This window comes from Phoca vitulina, unplaced genomic scaffold (assembly GCF_004348235.1).
Source record: "Phoca vitulina isolate PV1807 unplaced genomic scaffold, GSC_HSeal_1.0 scaffold1, whole genome shotgun sequence".
Lineage (NCBI taxonomy): Eukaryota > Metazoa > Chordata > Mammalia > Carnivora > Phocidae > Phoca > Phoca vitulina.
Window position 1 is genome coordinate 35,983,747 of NW_022589704.1, and position 26,891 is coordinate 36,010,637.

Here is a 26,891-nt window from a genome sequence, read left to right on the forward strand (position 1 = left end):
ACCCAGATAAACAAGTTAATTTCAGGTCCATACAGCTATGATGAAGATAAAATAAGGTAATGTGATAAGAAACTGACTGATGTTGATAGTTTAACCGGGGTGGTCAGCACAGGCATCTTTGAAGATGGTACTTTTGAGTTGAAACTCAGAACATAAAAAGCTAGCCATGTGACAGTAATGGGGATGGAGTATTCCAAATAGGAGAGCAGGTACAAGGACTGAGATTGGAAAAAACTTGGCACATGCAACAAGCAACAAGAAGGCAGATGTCGCTGGGTCACCGGGAGAAGGAACAGAGTGCAGGGGAGGCTGAGAGTGGGAGGGGCTTGGCAGGCCTCCTAATTCATAGTAAGGATTTAAAACTTATTCTAATTTCTGTGAGGTAGATTGAATGTAAAATAGCCCCAGTTCTCCGATTTCTCTATATTTATGCCCATCACAATGTGAACTTGCACCACTTCCCCTCAAAAGACTGAGTCTGTTTTGCCATGCTTTGATTCTAGGCTGACTTTGAGACTTGCTTGGTCAAGCGTTTCAAACTAGTTCCTCAAGGGGCTTTGTATGCTTCTGTTCACTATCTTGGAAGCCCTGGCACTGTCCTGAGAACAAGCCTGGCTTGCTGGATGATCCCAGACATGTGACCTAGTCATGTCATTCCCCAGGCAACAGCCCGTTGACTACTTGACGAATGGAGCCTTCCTAGATGAGAAGGCCGTAGCTGAACTGTTAGGTGACTGCAGTGAGAGAGTGAAGCAGAACTGTCCAGTTGACACATATACATGTAAGAAAGAACAAATGGTTGTTTTCAGATGCTAAGATCAGGGGTCGTTATTATATAGCCATAAATCCCTGATACCATAGGGGAGCCATTGGACAGTTTTATGTAGGGTAGTGACCTATCTGATCAGGGTAGTGGTAAAGATCATCCTGATTGATGTGTAGAGGCAGGAGGACTCTGTAGGTGGCTATTACAGTGATCAGAGGTAGATGTTGTTTGTTTGGACTAGCGTGTAGGTTTGGTAAAGGTTTGGCAATATAGACAAGGTATATATTTAGGCAAGGTTACTACTGACTATATATATGAGGTATATAGCTCACTTATTTTGATTTCTGATTAACCATCTTGTGTGTAGATCTTGGCCAAAATTTCCTTCACACGGCCTAGGTTATAGGCAGAGCTGTTCATTAACTTCTGACATTAAATACTGTCTCTATTCATTGGATCATTTTGTTCACTGTTGTATATGTAGCTGTTCCTTATTGCGAATGTCCAATAAATGTTTATTAACTGGTAAATGAATGACATGTCATGATCAAACTAAATGTGGTTAGTTGTCATCAAGTATTTGATAGTTTCATCACAAGTATTACAAAACTTCAAGGAACTGTTCTGTGTTAAAGTTTCCTCATCTTTAAAATAGGAAGATTGGACTATATGTCATGAAAAGTCCCTTCTATATCCAAAATTTATATTAATTTCCTTTTATTATTACGTTTATTAAAATTGCTCTCAGATAGGCCAATGCTAGAATTTCTTACTCATATGCACAAAAAACAGAAAATAATTATAAAATATATATTATTATTAATTTTAATAATTATAATATTATAAAATATTATAAAATAATTATGGTACTTTTTCCAAAAGTAACTATTTTATTTTTTTAATTTTTTAATTTTTTATTTTTTTCAAAAGTAACTATTTTAATCCTAAATCTAGGACCAACCAAAATCTACTCTTAACCCAATTTTTGTGTCAGGTGAAAGAGCATTTAGACAAAAATCATTAATATTGTCTCATATATTGAATGTCATGTATATGGCATTCTCTGAAAATCTCAAATACTTTGGAGAAATAGGCAGGTCATATGTAAAAATGGGCACTTATCAACTCAATTGAATGTTATATATCCATTAAAATTATGGTTACAGGGGCACCCAGGTGGCTCAGTCAGTTAAGCTGCTGCCTTCGGCTCAGATCATTATCCCAGGGTCCTGGGATTGAGTCCTGCATCCCGCTGAGCAAGGAGCCTGCTTCTCCCTCTGCCTGCCACTCCCCCTGCTTGTGCTTGCTCTCTCTCTCTCTCTCTTTCTCTCTGACAAATAAATAAAAATCTTTAAAAAATTATGGTTATGGGCACTATATCACAATTTAGAAATTGCTAATGTGCATTATGACGTGGATAAAATAATTACAGTGCCGTGTAAGTAAACACATATTCTTTTTTTTTTTTTAACATCTAATGTATTATTTGTTTCAGGGATTCATCAGTCTTACACAATTCACAGCGCTCACCATAGCACATACTCTCCCCAGTGTCCATCCCCAGCTACCCCATCCCTCTCACCCCCTTCCACTCCAGCAAACACATATTCTTCTAAAAGTTTTTGATTTATTTACAGTAACCCTGTTGGGTTAATAATAATATTATACCAGTTTTACAGATAAGGAAACTGAGACATAAATGGACAAAGTAATTTGCCCCAAATCACACAGCTGGTAAGAGACCTCTACTTTTCAAAACAGCATTGAATGTCTTAGGCAATACAATGAAGACAAGAAGAGAAAGTAGGAGGTAAAACTATTGAAACAGAATAGCCAAGCTTATTATTTGTAGGTGAAATGATCACCCACTTAGAGAATTTGAATAACCAGCAAAACCTTTATCATAAGAGAGTAAGGTGATCATTAAATGCAAATCAAGAACTTTTATTTTAATAAAAAAACTATTGTGGAATACAACGCAAAAATACTGTTTAAAATGAAACATAAAATATGAAATAGTAATCAAGCCAACAAGGGTCATAAATCAAGGGTGTACAGCTGGGCTTCAGAGTTTTGTATCTGGCTCTAGAAGTGAAGCTCTTTACTTTAATAGGCAGCAGAGGTGACCAAGAACACAAAGTACTGCTGATTTTTTAAGATTCTTCAAATGAGTACAAAAGTAACTGAAGAACTCTTAAGTAACTTAATAACTGAAAACTGGTGTCATAGAAAGTTCTTTAAATTTTTTTTAAAAACTAAGTGCAGACTTTTACAGTGTTTAGAATTGTTCTGGAATGGTCCCATTGTTTTGGAACGGTCCTGTTGCATGTAAAAGAAATTTGAAGAAGTGAAAACTCAGTTGCTTTTCTATGATCGGAGGACTTTATTCTGAAGATTCCAAGGTATTCCATGAAATGAGTACCATGATCTAGAAGGAAGGTCTGCCACAGGAGAGGACGTGGGAATGTAACCTGTGTCAAAACTTTGATTATGAAATGGGCCATCAATGTTCTGTCCTTGCTGAAGATTTTTATTATAAACTTGAAACATCCATACATATATCCATTTATACAAATAAAGAATTCATTCAAATATTCTTTTACTTCTGGAATAACTATTTTTAAAACACTATGCTAAGAGTTTGGGAGAGAGAGAGGAATAAAGAGGAATAATGCACTAATTCAGGTTTTAATTTGAATTCAGGTTTTAATTTGATAGGAATTGCCCATGGTCTTCTACCTCTCCACTTGTAAATAGCCAAAATTTATTTGATTACACATTCTACTGGATAATATCTAGAGAGTGCCATCATTTACTGCTTAATAAATGCTCACTGAAATTAAAAAGAGCTATGATTATAGCTGTTGTCATTCTTAGGTGATTCCAGACAAGAGAACATCTGGGACTGTGGAACTTTCCATGCCCTTAGAAAACCTTTCTAAAAGATTCTTAAACTTGGTGTGTATGTGTTTTAGGCTTAATTTCCTTGCATTCCATACAGCTCTTCCATTACCCACCTTATTTTGCTCCATTCAAAAGGCATAATTCTCAAAGCATGTGGCACTTTTGTGATGGGCATTTCACAAGAACTTTGGATTGAACTGTGTTAGTTTAGTTTGATTCTAGGATTGCTGCCATTACTCTGGGGTTGGTCATTAATGCCCCATGGCTTAGTGGCAGGGAATTAGAGGCTATTACAATTGTGGGGCCAGGGAAGAATAGAAGAAACCTGATGGAAGATGAATTTCTTTGAACATAGCCTACCAAGGCCATGTGGCAGCCACTTCAGCCCATCAAAGCTCTCCTGGAACATTTTCAGGAAGAACTTGATTGCAAGCTATGCCTGGCTGCTTTCACTTCTCATTTCAACAACACTGGGCATATTTTCTAAACTCTTCTGAGCATAATAACAGACAAGCTACCCTGTAATGCAAGGCTATAATTCCACTGAGGGGTGCTGGCGGTGACATGTACCATGAAGTCAGAATCTGAGTGGTTTGTCACCAGAACCCCCAGGGTGGAATTATAGCCTCATTCATTTCTTGCTTATTTCTTTAATATGTAGATGTCATTTTGCTTCGTCCATCATCATCATCTCCCCTATAGTTCTTACCCCTGATTTCCTGGCCACCAAAGAATACTTTATCTCCTACTGTTTTGATAATTTCCTATACCATTAATATTTTTAACTCTGTGATACGGACATATTCTGCTTTCTTATTCTTGTCAGAGGTTTGCTGCTGCAGGGTCAGATTACTCAAAAGGGTCATTAAATTTGGGCCCTGGAAGTAGTGACCATAGGGCCCTGTTCAGCCTTGCTTATAAAGGAGGTTAACTTAAGATATAGAGAAGCAAGACAAGAGCAGGCTGAGGCTTGGGGAAGGCTGTAAGGAAAGACTGGTAGAGCAAAGGACCAGATCCAAACATGGAAGAAGGACCTTTTAATAGTTCGGTGAGTCTGGTCTTCTGCCTTGAAAACTGGCTATCTCACATTTAAGGACTGATAAGCTGGAAGGTAGGTCAACAGAAAGCAGGATTTCTTTGGGTATTAGCTGTTGGAGTGAGTTCAGTGATTAGGTGAAGGCATAGAAAGGGCCCACAAGGTTCTTTACCTTAATTTCCCCACTTGCATTTCTCCCAACATTCTTTGGTTGAAACACAGTAGTGCTGTCCCACCATCTAACAGTCTAATTATCTCCTCCACCTAACACAGGCCCATAATATTCCTTGATTGTGATATTAATATTTGCTTTAAATATCCACCTCCACTGGACTCTGTGTTTTGTAGGACAATAAATTCTCTATTGCTCAAGCCTGTTTGTTTTTCCTGTACTGATAAACAAAAAACATTTCAAATGATATCCTTTCCAGGAATGCATACTTCATTTCATTTTTCTTTATTGTCTTAACTAGCGAACAACATTGAACATATCTTGTTTCTTCCTCTTTCTAATGGGGTGCCTCTAATTTTTTATGACTGTGAATTTTATTGCTGATTTTTAATTCCTTTTTCATATAGTTAAAACAGCATCCTTCTATTCTTTACTTTTAGAATTTCAGCTTAACTTTTATCAGTAATATTTTGGCACTTACTAATATGTGGTTTTCTTCTTTAACCTATTAATTTGGTGCACAACATTAATAGAATGTCTGAAGTTAAGCCATTCTTGGAGTCTGAAATAAATCCACTTAGTCATGGTATATTCTTCTTTTAATACACTGCTGGTTTCAATTTGCTAATGTAGTATTTAGAATTTATGCATCCATATTCATGAGTCTTCTATTTTGTAGTAGTGTGCATTATTTTTGTGAGGGTTATGTAAGACTTGTAAAATGAATTAGGAAGCTTTCTATTTCTACTTCTGAGTTCTGGAATAGCTTAAACAGATAATTTTTCTCCTGATGTTTTAATGGAGCTTGCCCATAAAACTGACAGGGCCTGGCATCTTTTCTATTTCTTTAATAATCTTAAAAATCTTTTTTTATCTTTTTCTGATTTTCCTTCTCTTACTAAGTGGATTCTGGTAATTTTTATATTTATTTTATTCAGTCTTTTAAATGTATTTGCTTGATTTGTATGCTTTTTATTACTTTCTAAATCACCTCCAAAGCAGAATTTATTCTCATTCCTGGCTATTAGTGAGTTTTAACTGTATGCCAGGCACTGTTCTAAGCATCAGGACATAACTGTTACCAAGACAGGTGGGGTCCTGCTCTCATGGGGTTCATTAAAGGAATATTTTTGTTCTGTCTCTCAAGACAATTGCCAAATATTTCGGTTTTATTTATCACTTTGCCTGTTTAAAACCCCTTTTTTGTCTTCTAATAAATTAGTTTATTTTCATATTCTTTCCTTCCATTTTCTTTTATTGTTTACTTTCTTGCCACTCTTTTAATATTTTATATTAAGTTCTACTTAGTATTAATATTGACTTTTCTTTTTAATTAAATTTGTTCAGGACAGTTTACCTATTCTTTTATTTTCAACAATTTTGATTGTTCTATTATATTGTCTTTTGAATTCTTTTCAAAATTCTTTTGAATTCTTTTTATTATTGAATTCTTTTTCTTTGATCCAAATAATAGTCTTTTAAAAAGTATATTTACTTTAAAATATGAAAAAGGCTTTATTTTTATTATAAAAATATGTATTTACCATTAAACAGTAAATCAACAATATAAATAAAGTATAAAACAAAATGTAAGAATTCTATCCCTAAAAATAAAAATAATATTTTCCTGACAGATCATTCTTTTTATATGGGTATACATAGACACTTAACTTTAGTCAAGTGGGATTATATTCTGCATCCTATTTGTAACCTGCTTTTTTTTCACTCAAAAGTATGTCAGGCTGACCTTTCTATATTTTTAAATATAGCTCTGTAGTTTCCATTTCAATGATTATATACTACTCCCATCTATCTTTTAATAGGAAAATTAACTCATTCATATTTGGAGTGCTCACTATATTTGGCTTTCATTTTTATCAAGTTATTTTTATGTTTATGATTCCTTCTGTTTTCCTATATTTTGCTGTACTGATTGTTATTCTTTTCATTTTTTTGCATATCTTAAAAGTTATGGATCCTTGGTATATTCTTATGGTTTACTTTGAATGTTTTAAAGTTTTCCATTTTTTCCTTTATGAGTATTAAGAATGAAACTGTATCTATGATTTTATCTTAAAAAAAGAATTTTTAGCACATTTTAACTACTGCTGTCCCTTGGCTGCTATACCATAGACTGGGTGGCTTAAACAATATAAATTTATTCTCACAATTCTAGAAGCTGGGAAGTCCAAAATCAAGGTACTAGCAGATCCAGTGTCTGGTGAGGTTACTCTTCCTGTTCTGCAGATATCTGTCTTTCTGTTGTATCCTCATATGGTAGAGCAGAGAGGGAGGGAGGAAAGGAGGGAGAGATAGGGATCCCGTATCTGTGTCATTGTGTTCTTGTTCTTGTCCTTGTCCTTGTCCATGTCCTTGTCCTTGTCCTTGTTCTTGTTCTTGTTCTTCTTGTTCTTGTTCTTCTAATTCTGTTCCTTCTCCTCCTTCTAATTCTTCTTCTTTCTCTTCTTCTTCCTCCTCTTCCTCTTCGATTTTATTTTTAAGTAATCCCTACACCCAATGTGGGGCTCAAACTTAACCCAAAGATCAAGAATTGTGTGCTCTACTGACTGAGCCAGTCAGGTGCCTCTGTGTCTTTTCTTAAAAGGACAACAGTCCCATTCATGGGGGCTCTACTGTCATGACCTAATTACCCCCCAAAGGCCCTACCTCCTAATATTGTTATGTTGGGCGTTAGGATTTCAACATATGCATTTGGGGAGAACACAAATATTCATAATTGTGGGCAAGGAATTGGTCAGAGACTTAGAATGGTTCCACATTAGCTTTTGGCTCCACACTACCCTAACTTCTCTTAGACTTCTTGAGTATAGTAGATATCAGGAGATTTCCTGCATCAGTATCCTTCTCACCTGCACTCATTCCCATTAAATTCTTTAACATTTCAGAAATGTAAGTGGAACTTCTTTCTAGTATCCAAAAGTGGTACTAACCTTCTCTATTATATTTTTTTGGGGTTATTTTAGCAAGAAACTGAAAGAGTAGGTATTATATATATGAGTTTAGTTTGCCGTCTTTGTACTTGAATAACATAACCTATGATAGGTATTCACTATCATGTCTGTCTTTACTATATATTGCTGCATAACAAACCACCTCAAAACTTAGTGGCTTAAAGCAAAAATTGACTTACTTCTCATGATTCTGTGGGTTGACTGTATGTAACTGGGTGTTTTTTTTCTTGAAGTCTCTCATACAGTTTTAGTCAACAGCTAGAGCTGGAGTGATCTGAAGGCTCATTTGGGCTGGACATTCAGGGTAGCTTTTTCACTCCCATGTCTACTGCCTTAATGCAGCACGTGGACTCTTTCTCTACATTGTAGGCTAGACAGATTTTTTTTTTTAAAAGATTTTATTTATTTATTTGACAGAGAGAGAGAGAGAGCAAGTGAGTGCACAAGCAGGGGGATCAGCAGGGAGAGGGAGAAGCAGGCTTCCCTCTGAGCAGGGAGCCTGATGTAGGACTTGATCCCAGGACCTGAGCCAAAGGCAGATGCTTAACCAGCTGAGCCACCTGGGCACCCCTAGACAGACTTCTTACATGAGGCTCAGGAATCCAAGGAACTGGAAGTAGAAACTACCAGTTCTCTTAAAGGCTAGGCCTAGAATTAGTATAATGTCCTTTCCACCATGTTCTATTGGCCAAAGTAGACAGAGCTTGTATCTGGTATTTTTGCTGTAAGTATTTTTGCCATAGACATCTTTGCTGCAAGCATGTCACTGCAAATATTTTTGCCAAATAATTAATTGGCTGTAAGGCAGTTTTGCCATAAAAGATAAAATAACTGGTTGACAGTTTGGTTTCATTTCTCCATTGGCAAAGTTCCCATTTATATATTATAAAAATCTTAGCTAGCCCTCATAATGGTCTATACAGTGACAAGCAGATGTGGTGGTCTTAAAATACTGGCTGATAACAATGACATATATTGACTTTATAGAAAATATCGTGATAAAACTTATTAGAAGTGTCAAATAAGAGTGTGTAAAGCCAGATTGTATACTATACTATACCAGAAAATGAAAACATATCAGTTACAATGATAACAAAGCTCATTTACAAATATGTTACAGTGTTAGCATTCCTTCCACATTTCTAATAGAACTTTGAAATGTCTCTCAACAGATATGTGACAATATGGCAAGAACAAACAACAGGGAAGGCTTTCACAATTCAATACAAAGCTCAGTTATAAATATGCATCCTAGTTACTTGGAAGACTGATACCTCTCTTAATGAAGGAGGGAATTCATAATTTCATTAATTTTTTCATGTTTCATTTTTTTAATGTTCTCTTTTTATTTTTTGTTATTGTGCCTGTACAATAGTAAATTCCCTATTAATAGCAATTAGTAATGTGGCAAAATGTTTGTGGTGAAAATGCTTGCAGTAAAGATGTCTACAGGAAAGATGTTGACTGTGAAACTACCTAGAACTGACAGAGCCAACCCAAATTCAGGGAGGTAGAGCAATGCATTCCATCTCTTCATGGAGGAGTGGCATGTGTTACAGGGAGGGAGGGAATTGATGGTGTCCATCTTTTGGAAACATGCTATTCACAGTGATAATAGTGATTCAAGTAAATGCTAACACAAACATTTTAGCATTCAAAAAAAATAATAAAAAAGAGAAATCTAAGTCCCTCTTTCTTTTACTCCTTACCTTTAGTGTCATTTCTCATAGTAAATTATTCCTCTTTTTAACTCTTGAATATCTTTCTACCAAATAATTTTACAAGTTCTTCTGTTAGCTGTTTTTATAGCTTTAAATAATATCTAAACTTTTATATCTTGGCCCATCAACTTTAAAGTGTTTTTTTTTTTATGTTAATCACCATATATTACATCATTAATTTTTGATGTAGTGTTCCATGATTCATTGTTTGTGTATAACACCCAGTGCTCTATTCAGTACGTGCCCTCTTTAATACCCATCACCAGGCTAACCCATCCCCCCACCCCCCTCCCCTCTAGAACCCTCAGTTTGTTTCTCAGAGTCCATAGTCTCTCATGGTTCGTCTCCCCCTCCGATTCCCCCCCCCCTTCATTTTTCCCTTCCTGCTATCTTCTTTTTTTTTTTTTTTAACATATAATGTATTATTTGTTTCAGAGGTACAGGTCTGTGATTCAACAGTCTTACACAATTCACAGCACTCACCATAGCACATAGCCTCCACAATGTCTATCACCCAGCCACCCCATCCCTCCCACCCCCCACCTCCAGCAACCCTCAGTTTGTTTCCTGAGATTAAGAATTCCTCATATCAGTGAGATCATATGATACATGTCTTTCTCTGATTGACTTATTTTGCTCAGCATAATACCCTCCAGTTCCATCCACGTCGTTGCAAATGGCAAGATTTCATTCCTTTTGATGGCTGCATAATATTCCATTGTATATATATATACCACATCTTCTTTATCCATTCATCTTCTGATGGACATCTGGGCTCTTTCCATAGTTTGGCTATTTTTTAAAGATTTTATTTATTTATTTATTTTGAGAGAGAGAGAGAGTGTGCGCACGAGTGCCAACCAGACTCCACACTGAGCCTGATGTGGGGTTTGACCTCACGACCCTGAGATCTTGACCAGAGCAGAAACCAAGACTCAGACACTTAACCAACTGAGCCACCCCGACACCCCTTGGCCCATCAACTTTAGACCATATCTCATGACTTTTGATTGTATAAATTGTTAATTCGTTGTTTAGCTTGTTATGGAATTGCAGGTTCAATATCATTATCTTTCAGAACTTTGAAAATACTACTCTTTTGTCTTCTAGCATCTACTAATCTTTTCTAAATTTTTCTCTGTAGAAGCTTTTTGAAACTTTAATTTGGTACTTTGAAATTTCACCATATGTGTGTAGATGTCAGTATTTTTCATTCATGTAGTTTAGTACTTGGTTGACTCCTTGAATTTCCTGATTTTTATCTCCTTTCAGCTCTAGGATATTGCCTTGTATTATTTACTCAAGATTTCTTTGTTCTTTCTTTTCAGAACTTCTATTAGTTAGATATTGAAACTTTTGCATTCTTTTATATTCATCTGTTTGTGAATGTGATATACTTTTAATTTTTTTTATTAACATATAATGTATTACTTGTTTCTGGGGTACAGGTCTGTGATTCATCAGTCTTACACAATTCACAGCGCTCACCATAGCACATACCCTGCCCAGTGTTCATCACCCAGCCACCCCATCCCTCCTACCCTGCCTCTACTCCAGAAATCCTGTTTGTTTCCTGAGATTAAGAGTCTCTTATTGTTTGTCTCCCTCTCTAATTTCATCTTGTTTCATTTTTCCCTCCCTTCCCCTATGATCCTCTTCCTTGTTTCTCAAATTCCACATATCAGTGAGATCATAAGATACTTGTCTTTCTCTGATTGACTTATTTCACTTCACATAATACCCTCTAGTTCCATCCATGTCATTGCAAATGGCAAGAGTTCATTTTTTGATGGCTGCATAATATTCCATTCTGTGTGTGTGTGTGTGTGTGTGTGTGTGTGTGTGTGTGTGTATACACATCTTTATCCATTCATCTGTTGATGGACATCTTGGCTCTTTCCATAGTTTGGCTATTGTGGACATTGCTGCTATAAACATTGGGGTCCATGTGCCCCTTTGGATAGCTACATTTGTATCTTTGGGATAAATACCCAGTAGTGCACTTGCTGGGTCGTAGGGTAGCTCTATTTTCAACTTTTTGAGGAACCTCCGTACTGTTTTCCAGAGTGGCTGCACCAGCTTGCATTCCCACCAACAGTGTAGGAGCATTTCCCTTCCTCTGCATCCTCGCCAATATCTGTCATTTCCTGACTTGTTCATTTTAGCCATTCTGCCTGGTGTGAGGTGGTATCTCATTGAGGTTTTGATTTGTATTTCCCTGATACTGAGTAATGTTGAGCACTTTTTCATGTGTCTGTTGGCCATTTGGATGTCTTCTTTGGAAAAATGTCTGTTCATGTCTTCTGCCCATTTCTTGATTGGATTATTTATTCTTTGGGTGTTGAGTTTGATAAGTTCTTTATAGATTTTGGATACTAGCCCTTTATCTGATATGTCATTTGCAAATATCTTCTTCCATTCTGTCGGTTGTCTTTTGGTTTGTTGACTGTTTCCTTTGCTGTGCAAAAGCTTTTTATCTTGATGAAGTCCCAATAGTTCATTTTTGCCCTTGCTTCCCTTGCCTTTGGCGATGTGTTTACAAAGAAGTTTCTGCAGCTGAGGTCAGAGAGGTTGCTGCCCGTGTTCTCCTCAACAATTTTGATGGATTCCTGTCTCACATTTAGGTCTTTCATCCATTTTGAGTCTATTTTTGTGTGTGGTGTAAGGAAATGGTCCAGGTTCATTCTTCTGCATGTGGCTGTCCAATTTTCCCAACACCATTTGTTGAAGAGACTGTTTTTTCCATTGGACGTTCTTTCTTGTTTTGTCGAAGATTAGTTGACCATAGAGTTGAGGGTCCATTTCTGGGCTCTCTATTCTGTTCCATTGATCTATGTGTCTGTTTTTGTGCCAGTACCATACTGTCTTGATGATGACAGCTTTGTAATAGAGCTTGAAGTCCGGAATTGTGATGCCGCCAGCTTTGCTTTTCTTTTTCAAAACATTCCTCTGGCTATTCGAGGTCTTTTCTGGTTCCATACCAATTTTAGGATTATTTGTTCCATTTCTTTGAAAAAAGTTGATGGTATTTTGATAGGGATTTCATTAAATGTGTAGATTGCTCTAGGTAGTATAGACATTTTCACAATATTTGTTCTTCCAATCCATGAGCATGGAATGTTTTTCCATTTCTTTGTGTCTTCCTCAATTTCTTTCATGAGTATTCTCTAGTTTTCTGAGTACAGATCCTTTGCCTCTTTGGTTAGATTTATTCCTAGGTATCTTATAGTTTTGGGTGCAATTGTAAATGGGAGCGACTCCTTAATTTCTCTCTCTTCTGTCCTGTTTTTGGCATATAGAAATGCAACTGACTTCTGTGCATTGATTTTATATCCTGCCACTTGGCTGAATTCCTGTATGAGTTCTAGCAGTTTTGGGGTGGAGTCTTTTGGGTTTTCCACATATAGTATCATATCATCTGCAAAGAGTGAGAGTTTGACTTCTTTGCCGATTTGGATGCCTTTTCTTTCTTTTTGTTGTCTGATTGCTGTGGCTAGGACTTCTAGTACTATGTTGAACAGCAGTGGTGATAGTGGACATCCCTGCCGTGTTCCTGACCTTAGGGGGAAAGCTCTCAGTTTTTCCCCATTGAGATTAATATTCACTGTGGGTTTTTCATGGATGGCTTTTATGATATTGAAGTGTGTACCATCTAGCCCTACACTCTGAAGAGTTTTGATCAAGAAAGGATGCTATACTTTGTCAAACGCTTTTTCTGCATCTATTGAGAGTATTATATGGTTCTTGTTCTTTCTTTTATTAATGTATCACTGAATGTGATAAACTTTCTAGGAGATTTACAACTTTATTGTTCAATCCGTCCATTAAGTTGTTTTTTTGTCAGCTAAGTTATTCAATGTTCAGCATTTAAGTTTATTTATTTTACAGTTTTAGCTTTTAAGAGCCCTGTTGTGTACTATAGGATTCATAATTACAACTGTATATTTTTGGTTTATGAATGGAATACATAAAATCTCTCCAAGGATATTCTATAGTTTTTCAAAATTCTCTTTTGTTCTTTATGCTGTGGTGAGTTTAATTCCTTCTGGTCCTTCCTTCTTACTTTTTTTTCCCTGTTATTGCTTTGTTCTTCTTTCTAATCTTATTTTTTATTTTTTTAAAAATTTTATTTATTTATTTGTCAGAGAGAGAGGGAGAGAGAGTGCACAAGCAGGGGGAAAGGACAGAGAGAGAGGGAGAAGCAGAAGCAGGCTCCCTGCTGAGCAGGGAGCCTGACTGACATGGGGCTTGATCCCAGGACCCTGGGATCATGACCTGAGCCCTGAAGGCAGATGCTTAACCAACTGACCACCCAGGCGTCCTGTTGTTGCTTTATTCTTTAATATACGGTGGTTCTTGGTTATGTGTTATTAAATATGAATAAATAAATAAATTGTTAAGTATAGGGAGCTAGCTTAGGTTTTTGTCTTGTAAAGTTCTGTTTCCTAACAGGTCTCTCTCTTGGATGGAAGGGTTGATCGTGAGTTTTGGGAAGTTGCAGTATGTGTCAACAGGCGATCTTCTTTGATGTTAGTTTGCAAGGAGTTGGTGGAAATCAGTCAGGTAACTAAATGGGATGTGCCCAACCAGTGAAAGTCACATAAGGAGGGCTTCATTGTGGAGTGCCACCAGCTCTTAAGGACACCATATCCTCTCACAGGCATATACATTCATTTCATTGGAGTTCATTTCTATGGTTTTTAGCCTGGCATATTGAGGGTATTTCATAAATTGTTTCTGACACTTATCAGAGAAATATGAGGAATAACATTTTGGAAAAGGTAAGGTATTCGTTTTGGATATGTTGGGTTTGTAATCTTGTAGGAAACTCAGAAGCTCATTATATAAGGTGCTGAAACAGGGATGGCATTTAAGCTGAGAAGAAAAGACCATCAAGGATGAATCCCTGGGAAATTCCAACAAGAATTATTTGAAAGGAGCTTAGCAAGTGATAAAGAAATAGGGGGAGATCCAGGAGAGCATGACATAATAGAAACTACATTAGGAATAGTTTCAGTAGAAAAAAATAGTCAGCTGTATCAAGTGTCACAGAAAGCATAACTGAGAAAAGAAATGAAAAATATCCATTGGGTTTGGGTAATTAAGAGACTAGTAATGCCTTAGGGAAAATATGTCGGTTTAAAGTCAGATTGACAATAGAGATGAAGAAAATGGATTCATATTATTAGAAGTGTGTTATGATAAGTGAAGGGACGTGATGGAGAAATAAGAGGAGGAGGACATAAGATCATGAGAGTGATTTTATTGTTAAAATTTGGATTGCTTGTCATTGGAAATGGAAGTGCCTCCACAGAGGAAGAGGCTAAGGGAAGACAGAGAATTGAGGGAGCTTAATTATAGAGCAGGGTCCAAAAGAACAGACAGGAGCAGAAAGAAGAGTATAGGTGGTGATTTGATCTTCATCAGACATCACATTCTTGAATTTAAAGAGATTCTCTTGCCAAATATTAAAATGATAGAACATGGTAGGAATGTAGTAAGGGTATGTATATGTGAGTATGTGTGTATGTGTAAACACGCAGCTAAAGATCAACAGGAGGCTAATGTACAGCATAAGCCTGCAGAGTTAGCTCATATGCAATATTTTGCAATATATTGTAGTATAAATAGTTTAATTTGCTCCACCAATCAAAGTGGTGGTCATTTAGAAATTGAAAGTTAGTTTGTTATTCCAGTGGGTGTGTCTTCTTTTTGAAATTTATGTAGAATGACACACACTTGTTCCTGGAATACTGATGGACTTTGCTCTTTTATAGAGCATGAGGTGCTGTGCAACTCTGTGTAAATAGCTAGACAAATCTATAAATTTACTTTTTTAAGAGAGCACCATTTATTTAGGCCACAAAACATCAGATGTAATGCAAAGTCACAGGTTGTTTAATTTACTAAATATAATGACTCTTTTAGTCTTACTCATCTCACTGTGAGATTTTAAGTTGAGATATCTTGATATTTAGTATATATAACCACAGTGTGGGTTTTTGGCCTGCTAAACAACTTTCTCTATAATGCTAGTATTCTCATTCTTAAGAGTTGCTTCAGAGTGGGGTGCCTGAGTGGCTCAGTCAATTAAGCATCTGCCTTTGCCTCACGTCATGATCTTAGGGTCCTGGGATCAAACCCCACATCGGGCTCCCTCCTCACAGGAAACCTGCTTCTCGTTCTCTTACCTGCTTCTGTGCTCTCTCGCTATCTCTCTCCCTCTCAAATAAATAAATAAAATCATTAAAAAAAAGAGTTGCTTCAGAGTAACAGAATCATCTTGCTATTAAGTGAGTTTTCAAATGATGTTACTTCTTGTCATATGTCATTTCAAATATTCTGTTTTGCATTTTATCACCATCAATACATTCTAGACTGTGAGGTGATCTTGGAAAGGGAGGCTGCACACAGTGTACTCCAGTCCAGCTCTGGACCATCTACATTTAGATTTTGACATAAGGGTGAAATAAACTACATTCTTGTTTAATCCATCATTGGGTTTCCTGTCCCTTTCAGGCGAGTCTAATGCTAACTATTTCAACTATGACCATTGTTACATCATAGTATTAATATGTTTATAACATTTTAATTTTTATGATAAAATTAGAAATATAACTTTTATTTTGAAAAGTAATGATTATTTTGGGTTATTAAAACCTAATGAATTTTGAAAATTGTGTGTGTATAGAGATCAGTTGGAATATATTATCTAAATTATGTAAAAGAGGATTATTTCTTATAGTGTGTTCCCTAGGATACTGGTCTTACAAGTTGTTCTGGAAAAAAAAGGCACCTTTCATATTTTTACTTTTCTTAGAAATTTATGAAGAATTAATGTATTAAATGCTAAGAAAAATTCTTGAAAAAGAACAAAGTTGGGGGTTTCATACTTCTTGATTTTAAAACTTACTACAAAGCTACAGTAATGAAAAAAGTGTGGTACTGGCATAAAGGCAGATTATATGCAGACTAATAGAATAGAATAGGGAGCCCAGAATTAACTCCAAATAGATTAAAGACCCAAATGTATCACTTAAAACTCCTAACACTCCTGGAGGAGAACATAGGGAAAAAGTTTCATGACGGTGGATTTGACAGTAATTTTATGGGTATGACACTAAAGCACAGGCAACAAAAGAAAAAAAAAATAGGTAAGTTGGACTACATCAAAATTTAAAACTGAACATCAAAAGACAAAATCAAGAGAGTGAAAAGGCAGTCTACGGAGTGGGGAAAACATTTGCAAATCATATTTGATAAGGGGTTAATGTTCAGAATATATAAAGAACTTCAGCTCAACAACCACAAAAATAAGTAACACAATTTAAAAATAAGCAAAGGACTTCAATAGATATTTCTCCAAAGATTATTGTAAGTGGCCAACAGATGTTCAACATCATTAGGGAAATGCAAATCAAAATTACAGTGAGATGCCACCTTGCACTCACTAGGATGGCTACTATTTTTTTTAAAAAAAGAGAGAAAATAATAAGTGTTGGTGAGGATGTGGAGAAATTGGAACCCTTTTGAACTCTTGGTGGAAATATAAAATATAAACTAGTATAGCCACTATAGAAAATCATACGCCAGTTCCTCAAAAAACTCAAAATAGAATTGCCATATGATCCAGCAATTTCACTTCTGGGTATATAACAAGAGATTTGAAAGCAAGTACTCAGGTAGTTGTGTGCCCATGTTCATAGCAATAACCAAAAGAATGAAGCAACCCAAATGCCCATTTATGGATGAATGCATCAACAAAACATGTGTACATATACAAAATATTGTTCAGCTTGAGAAAGGGGGTAAGTTCTGACACATGCTACAACATGGGTGAATTTGAGAGAACTAAGACAGTCATGAAAGGACTAATACTGTATGATCCTACTTACATAGGTACCTAGAGAAGTCCTATTCATAGAGACAAAAGTAGAATGGGATGGGTATGTGTGTGTGTGTGTGTGTAGGGAATTAGAGTTATGGATACAGAGAATCAGCTTTGTAAGATGAAGAGTTTTATGGTTATAGGATGGTGATGGCAGCACAACCATGTGAAGGTATGTACTTAATGCCAATGAAGTGTGCACTTAAAAATGGTTAGGATGGCAAGTTTTACAGTATGTCTGTTTTACCACCATTAAAAAAAAAAAAGATGTTGGGTCCTTTTACATTTCCACCAATAGTGCATGAGGGTTCTTTTTTTCCTACATCCTTGCTAACACTTGTTATTCCTTGTCATTTGATTTTAGCTATTCTAACTGATGTAAGGTGATACTTCATTGTGGTTTTGATTTGCATTTCCCTTATGATTAGTGATGTTGAGCATTTTTTTCATGTGTCTGTTGGCCATCTGTATGTCTTCTTTGGAAAAATGTCCATTCAGGTCCTCTGACCATTTTTTAATCAGATTTTTTTTGTGTATTTTTTTGATGTTGAGTTGTATAAGTTCTTTATATATTTTGGATATTGACCCCTTTTTGGAAAGCTCACTTACAAATATCTTCCCTCATTCAGTAGGTTGTCTTTTTGTTTTGTCGATAGTTTACTTTGTTGTGCAAAAGTTTTTTATTTTGATGTAGTTCCAATAGTTTATTTTTTCTTTTGTTTCCGTTGCCTTAGGATACATATTTAGAAAAATGTTGCTGTGGTTGATGTCAGAGAAGTTACTGCCTTTGCTGTCTTCTAGGATTTTTATGGTTTCAAGTCTCACATTAAGGTCTTTAATCCATTTTGAGTTTATTTTTGTTTATGGTTTTAGAAAGTGGTCATGTAGTTGTCCTGTTTGCCCAGCACCGTTTATTGAAGAGACTGTCGTTTCCCCCATTGTATATTCTTGCCTCCTTTAGGTCATAGATTAATTGATCATATAATTGTGGGCTTATTTCTTGGGGTCTCTGTTCTGTTCCAGTGATCTATGTGTCTACTTTTGTGCCAACACCATACTCTTTTGATTACTATAGATTTATAGTGTATCTTGAAATCTGGTATTGTGATATCTCCAGCTTTGTTCTTTCTCCACATTCCTTTAGCTATTTGAGGTCTTCTCTGGTTCTATACAAATGTTAGGATTATTTGTTCTAGCCTTGTGAAAATGCTGTTGGTATTTTAATAGCGATTGCATTGAATCCATGCCTGCTTTGGGTAATATAGACATTTTAACAGCATTCTTCCAATCCATGAACATGGAATATCTTTCCATTTGTTTGTGTCCTCTTCAGTTTCTTTCATCAGTGCTTTATTGTTTTCAGAGTACAGGCCTTTCACCTCTTTGGTTAAGTTTATTCCTAGGTATTTTATTCTTTTGGGTGCAATTGTAAATGGTATTGTTTTTTAAATTTTTCTTTCTGTTACTTTGTTATTAGTATTTAGGAATACTACCAATATCTGGTTATTAATTTTGTATCCTGCCACTTTGCTGAATTTGTTTATAATTCTAATAGTTTTTTGGTGGAGTCTTTAGAATTTTCTATGTATAGTATATTGTCTGCAAAGAGTGACAGTTTAACTTCTTCTTTACCAATTTGGATGCCTCTTATATGTTTTTCTTGTCTGATTGCTGTGGCTAGGACTTCTAGTACTGTGTTGAATTAAAGTGGTGAGAGTGGTCGTCCTTGTCTTGTTCCTGACCTGAGGGGAAAAACTCTTTTTTTTTTTTTTTTTACCATTGAGGATGATGTTAGCTATGGGTTTTTCATATGTGGACTTTATTATGTTGAGGTAGGTTCCCTCCAACTCCACTCTGTTGAGAATTTTTCTCATGAATCTCATGAATCTCTTGAATCTTGCCAAATGCTTGTTCTGCATATATTGAGATGATCATATGATTTTTATCCTTTGTTTTGTTGATGTGGTGTGTAACATTGATTGATTTGCTAATACTGAACCATCTTTGTACCCCAGGAATAAATGCCACCTGGTTGTGGTGGATGGTCTTTTTAATGTATCATTGTACATAGTTTCCTAATATTTTTTTGAGGATTTTTACCTCTATATTCATCAGGGAAATTGACCTGTAATTTTACTTTTTTTGTGGTGTTTTTGTCTGATTTTGGTATCCAGTCATGGTGGCCCTGTGGAACATATTTGTACACCTGAAACTAATGTAATATTTTGTGTCGACTATACTCAAATTAAAAAAAATGGTGAAAGAAAAAGATGTTGGAGGCTGTTTTAGAGATGTGAACTCCAGAGGCAGACTTTCAGCACTCAAATTTCAATTAGGTTGCATGTGCTAGCGGAGTCATTTTAGGCAAGTTAACTCTACACCCTTCAGTTCTACTATCTTTAAAATGGGGATACCTCATAGGGTTGTTATAAACATTAAATCAGTAGCATGTGTAAACACTTAAATAGTGCCTAGCATATAATACTGGCTTATTAGAAATGTTCCTACAGCAACCTCTGCTCTGATTTTAATTTTTTTTCTTTGATTCTTCCCCATTATATTATTTGCTTCCTCTTAGGTTTATCCATTCTAATGTTGCTCTAATTGCTAATGCTGTTGAAATCTTAACTCTCTCTAATTTTTTGTATCTTGTACTTTTTCTCTACCCTCACTTCTCTTGAAAAATGGTTAATTCATTATTCACATTGTCAGCCGATTAGAGTATTGATTTTTTTCACACGATGACAATTCTGTGAGGTCTCTGGTACCTTTTTTATTGTCCAAGCATGTTTTCTTACTCTTTATTGGAAGCTTAATAGCCCTAGGAGAGTAGTTTCTGGATATTTTAAGTTTTATCCTATTAGATAATAAAAAGAATGGTTAAAATTCTCTTTGCCAGGTTTTAATCTTAGTCAATTCAGTGTTCTCCCCATTTTAGCCTAGGTTCTCCTAGAAGCCAGGCCAGAGACAAAGGATCACAGGCAGTTTATTTGGAAGAGGTCACAGGGAAGAGAATTACAGATTGAGGAGTAAAATAGAGAAGAAAGGAAAGCAAATTCAAAGAAACATGTTTTGTCCACTGATATGTATAACTGGTGCTTGCTTCTGAGAGACCTATGAACTTTTAAGAAATGCATTTCAAAGAGGGAAAAGAGAAGCATTTATCTTTCAGCTCAGGATGACCCTATGGACATTAATTTACCACATTTCTGTGTTTCATATGCATGACTCTAAGCAGATCTTTGTAGATGTTTCATACCACATATCATTGAGCTTTGTGACAGAAAGTGATATGTATGCAGCGTTGGTCTGAGATAAAGTACTATCAGCTTACACCTGTGAAAAATTAGTCAAAGGCCATGTGGAACTTGTTCTAACAGGCTGTTGTAGGAGATGGTACTGAAAACATTTGAAATGGTGCACCAAAGGTGTCCAATGCAGTCTACTCCTTGCACCACTCAGATCTACTTGTGTTCTTAAATCCAATCTTATCATACCTTCCTCTTCAAAGTGGAGACCAGATGCCATCTCTGTAAAGATTTAAATAAGAGAGTTAGTGGAACAGTTAAATTCACTACTGTTGAAGCTGGTTCTGAGGCTATAATTTTTATCTATTATCTCACTCTTCCATGTGTAGTTCTAAATTTTTCTCACCCTTGGCTAGAACACTGGTTAATCAAGTTGCTTGCCTGATAGAGTGTTCCAGATAATAATTGCTGGCTGGCTGAGCACTTAGACCTTGTTAGGCTTTGGTTGCAACAACTTTACATTTATTATTACCGTGGGTCATTGAAGTGCCCACAGATATTCCAGTAAATCCTGTGGATTCAAGACATTTTCTTTTTGGACCAAAATGTTTAGTACCTGCTCTAGTTGCTCATGGTAATAAAGCTTGGTTACTTCCTGTAAACACCTTTTTTTTACTTTCATGCATTGTAATAAGAAGCCCTAAATGACTAGATGATAGTAGTTTCTCCAAATACAGTGGAACTCTTTCAAATGTCTCCATGTGGAAACATTGCCTTTTGGAATCAGAACTTTTAATGAAGCAGAAACTAAGCTTCTGGGAAGAAGAGCACAACTTCTGCAAGTAGGTCGTAAGAAGTGATGGTGAGAGGTGACAATTCCATTTTCCCCCCTTGGTTTGGGGGCTTATAAATTCTAGTTTGGGAAACATAACACCAAATATTTCCATTAAGTCAGTTCATACATTATATTGTATAGAAGATAATGTGCCAAACATGAAAGGTATTTTTCCTGATACTTAATTGAGGTTGTAATATTTCTTTAATATGCCATTGTTTTAGGTCAACTGCTTATAAATAGTGAGGTGTATAAGACCAGTTGACTGTGGTCTTATGCTCATTGGCATACTTTGTTATAAAATGGATCTCTTGATCAAAGACAGTGTTGTTCATGATATCATGCCTGTGGACCAAATATTCTGTAATCCTCTGAAAGATGGTTCTGGAAGAGACACTGTGAGCAAGGAAGATACAGGTTTAATTCTAGTAAGCACAAATTGCTCTTCCCTCCAGAGTGTAAGGGATCAGATGTAGTCCACCTAGCTGGTATACTCGAGGGATGGTGTCATATCAAAGGCTCACCATTAGTTTTTGCTGATGGCTGGTTGGGCTTTCTTCAGTGGCAGTAGCTAGATCAGCCTTGATGATGGAGGGAGCCCATGTTGTTTCCATGCATAGCCTCCATCCCTGCCACCATTGTTATTCTATTATGGACCCATAGTTCCAGCACTGAAGTAGCCAAGAACAGAGGCTGAGTAACATCCTTAAGTTTATTCTATCCCCTTAGTTGTTGAGTGCCTCTGTGATAGATGCTGTCTTCTGAGCATTAGCCTGAGACCCAAAGATTCATATATTTTGTACCTTCTCACATAGGTTATTCACATGCTTCTCCTTCCTTCTGCATTGTCTCTTGATTTTTAAGTTATGCTTTTTCCATACTGCTAACCAGCCATCCAACTCTGGGAATCTGTGTGCAGTTGTCCTTTATGTCACTTCCATCTCCGTAATTGAACAGGTAAGGGTTCTACTCTCAGCTCTGTCCACAGGACTTATCCACACCCCTTTCCTTTTATAGCTAGCACCAGCACATCACACTGTGAACTAGGCCTAACTTTTTCTTTCTTCATCAATTAGTGTTGGTAAAATCCTCCATGAGCCCATGATTGTCAATTAAAGAGGAGAGGCTCAGTTCAACAATAGTAGATGCCTCGGGAGTTTTCACTGCCTGTTTTTGTGATTTATTTGTACCTTCAGGACTTCAAACATACCATTTCCATCAAATGATGTATTGTTGCTTTGTCTGCCTGACCTTATGACTCTATGGATTGGTAATGCCTAATTCATTTCAGGCAGCTTTAGTTGCATAGTCATCTGGTTTCTCATGGTCCGATGCTCAGACATTACTAAGGGTTAATAACAAGCCAGGATTAATTTTATAAACTTTAAATCATTCTCTTTAGCAGAAAGCATGGCTTTGCTCCAGAATGCAAGGATATGTGCTGAGTCTTCTATGACTTGCCAGAGACTCCACATAGTGTTCTTGTCTACCATGGCTACGTCTGTCACCATTGGCTTGCTTTGCCAAGTAATATGGTGTGAGTGTCAGGGCCATTTATACTATAGTCTAAAATTGCTATAGATCCTTCTCTTGCTCTAGGTCCACATAAAACTGTCACTTCAGAGTTATTTTATAAATACTATATTCTCAAATGTTGAGTATGTCATTTTTAAAATCCATAAAGTCCCTAAAAAGAGTTGTATCTTATTATTAAGTTTTAGGGAACAAACTAATAATAGTTTGCAGCAGCATATGTTTTTACCTTAGAGGAGATGGCCCTAGCTTTGCTCAAGTCTTTGGATCCTTGAACTATTTGCTTAGCGTTACAGACTTCTGAATTTTTGTGGGCATTTCTGCAGCATGATGTTCTCCAGAATGTCAAGATGTTCAAAAGCCCCTGCAGATTATATTCTGACAGAGAGCAATAGAGTTAATATGGCTCTGAGGCAAGACGATGATTGTGTATTGGGCCCTTCCTATTATATAGGTGAATACTTTTGATCCTCCTTATTGAAGGGAATTGAAAAGAATATATTCTTCGTTTCAGGAGCTGTATAACGACTGCTGGAGGTGGTGTTGATCTATATCAGTAAAAACGTCATATTCTTTACAGTAGCTATTATGGGAGCTACCACTTAGTTAAATTTTGTTGTGGCCCACTCTCATTTTTTTATGATCCATCTGGTGTTTGTAGTGACCAAACAGGTGAACTGAATGGGAATATGATGAAGAATATTATCCTTTGTCATTGTGGTGCTAGTCTCTGCAGATCCTCCCCAAATACAGTATTGCTCATGATTTATTATCTTAAATAAGGGCAAATTTCGGGGCTTCATTTAACCTCTTTTCATAGTATAACTTAAACCACTGATCAGCGAACCAATGTGAAGATTCTACTAGTTACTAAGTATATCTTTAACAGTTATATAGTTAGTTCCATAAAACAACCCCATCATAGTTACGTAGACCCAATGAACCTACCATGAGATGGACTTTGGCCAAAACTCCATATTAGATCTGGCTAAGGTATCTCTGTAAGCCGTTGCCCTAGATGAGTGATCCTGTATTAATAAGTCCTTTCTTATCCAATCTTACATTTTAGTTTCTTAGTCTAACCCTTTTAAGATACACTTTCACACGTAGTCCCATGATTCTTACCAAAAACATTTAGACATGATTTCCTTTGGTTTGTAAACTGTTTACTCTCTGAAGAGGTAATGTTGAAAAAGAAAAACAAAGTTGGGGGCATCAGGTTGCCTGATTTCAAGCTATATTACAAAGCTGTGATCTCAAAGACAGCATGGTAGTGACACAAAAACAGACACATAGACCAATGGAACAGAATAGAGAGCCCAGATATAGACCCTCCAACGCTATGGTCAACTAATCATTGACAAAGCAGGAAAAAATATCCAATGGAAAAAAGACAGTCTTTTCTAAATGGTGCTGGGAAAATTGGACAGTTATATACAGAAGAATGAAACTTGACCATTCTCTTACACCATACACAAAGATAAACTCTAGATGGATGAAAGACCTCAATGTGAGACAGGAATCCATCAATATCCTAGAGAAGAACATAGGCAGTAACCTTTTTGACATCGGCCACAGCAGCTTCTTTCAAGACATGTCTCCAAAGGCAAGGGAAACAAAAGCGAAAATAAACTTTTGGGACTTCATCAAGATAAAAAGCTTCTGCACAGCAAAGGAAACAGTCAACAAAGCCAAGTGGCAACCCATGGCATGGGAGAAGATATTTGCAAATGACACTACAGATAAAGGGCTGATATCCAAGATCTATAAAGTACTTCTCAAACTCAACACCCAAAAAACAAATAAGTCCAAAAAATGGGTAGAAGACATGAACAGACACGTCTCCAAAGAAGACATCCAAATGGCTAACAGACACATGAAAAAATGTTCATTATCATTAGCCATCAGGGAAATTCAAATCAAAACCACATTGAGATACCACCTTATACCAGTTAGAATGGCAAAAATTAACAAGGCAGGAAACAACAAATGTTGGAGGGGACCTCTTACACTGTTGGTGGGAATGCAAGCTGGTATAGCCACTTTGGAAAACAGTATGGAGGTTCCTCAAAAAGTTAAAAATAGAGCTACCCTATGACCCAGCAATTGCGCTACTGGGCATTTACCCCAGATACAGATGTAGTGAAAACAAGGGCCACATGCACTCCAATGTTCATAAGCAGCAATGTCTGCAATAGCCGAACTGTGGAAAGAGCTGAGATGCCCTTCAGCAGATGAATGGATAAAGAAGAGATGGTCTGTATATACAATGGAATATTACTCAGCCATCAGAAAGGATGAATACCCAACTTTTGCATCAACATGGATGGGACTGGAGGAGATTATGCTAAGTGAAATAAGTCCAGCAGAGAAAGTCAATTATCATATGGTTTCACTTATTTGTGGAACATAAGGAAGAGCATGGAGGACATTAGGAGAAGGAAGGGAAAAATGAACAGGGGGAAATTGGAGAGGGAGACAAACCATGAGACTATGGACTCTGGCAAACAAACTGAGGGTTTTAGAGGGGATGGGGGTGGGGTGTTGGGTTAGCCCGGTGATGGGTATTAAGGAGGGTACATATTGCATGGAGCACTGGGTATTATACACAAACAATGAATTATGGAACACTACATCAAAAACAAATGATGTACTCTAAGTTGACTAGCATAACATAATAAAAAAAATTCTGATATGTACTATAATAAAAAAAGTCCACTTAAAAAAAAAAGAGGTAATAGTGTATTTTCTCGCTGAAGCTGTGTTGATATCCAATCCTGGTTCACTGTCTTGGTCAGGAGAGCTAGGAGCAAATCTTAACCTAGCATTATCTTGTGAGGTTGTTGGCTCAGGTGTGCTCATTATGGGCTCTTCAGTCAGTGGAAGACTGCTCTTCTCAAGCAAAGAAAAAGAGACTGCTTTTGTCAGCATTGAAAATTCAATGGAATTTAGTTCAAGATATATGCATATATGCCCAGATGTCCCTATCGCAAGTCCTAGGGCCCTCTCTTTCCATAGCAGGGCACTGCTTTGGCATAAGAGACCTGTTGGTGTTATACATGTTGTCATACTTGTACCTCTGACATCCTTGTACCTCTATCCCTAATTCTCATCACATTTAAGGGAGGCTCTGATTCTCACATTTTCTTAAGACTTCCAAAGTAGTAAACAAAAGTTGGTGAAAGTCTGACTGCAATTGATGGGGAAGTCTGTTGGTTCAGCAGAAGTCAGCTGAAGTAAATAGCATGACTGAGAGGATGTATAAGAAATGTCTGATAAGTCACAGTTCTCACATATTGCAGGATAAGCCTCCTAACTTCATAAAGCTCTGTCTCCCAAAAATGCTTTAACTGAGTTTCCTATGGGCCATTTGACTATTCTACAAGGCCAGCTTCCTTTTGGTGCTGATTTGGATAATAAAATAAGTGAAATCCCTGGATGTCAGCTCATTGTCTAACTTATTTCACTGGACACCACCACTAGATACTACTCCTGCTATCATCACTTCTAATCACTGTTGCTGGGCTGTCACATTTAATAAATCTTAAAGTTCCCCTAGATATCCAGGCTATTTTAGGAACTTAGCCCAAACTAGGGAATTTATTATATACAAATAGGGCCGTCCCTCATGAGCAAAGGCAACTTTAGAGACTGACTGCTGTCTGTTTCTGATTGTTCCTCCCAACTTCCTCACCACACAAATCTGTGCCCTTTTCTGGCTTACAGATTTGCTTATCCATAGATTTTGTTTCCTTGTGACTTTAGCTTGCCATTACCTTTTATCGCCCTGACTCTGTGTCATAGTTTCTCTCTATG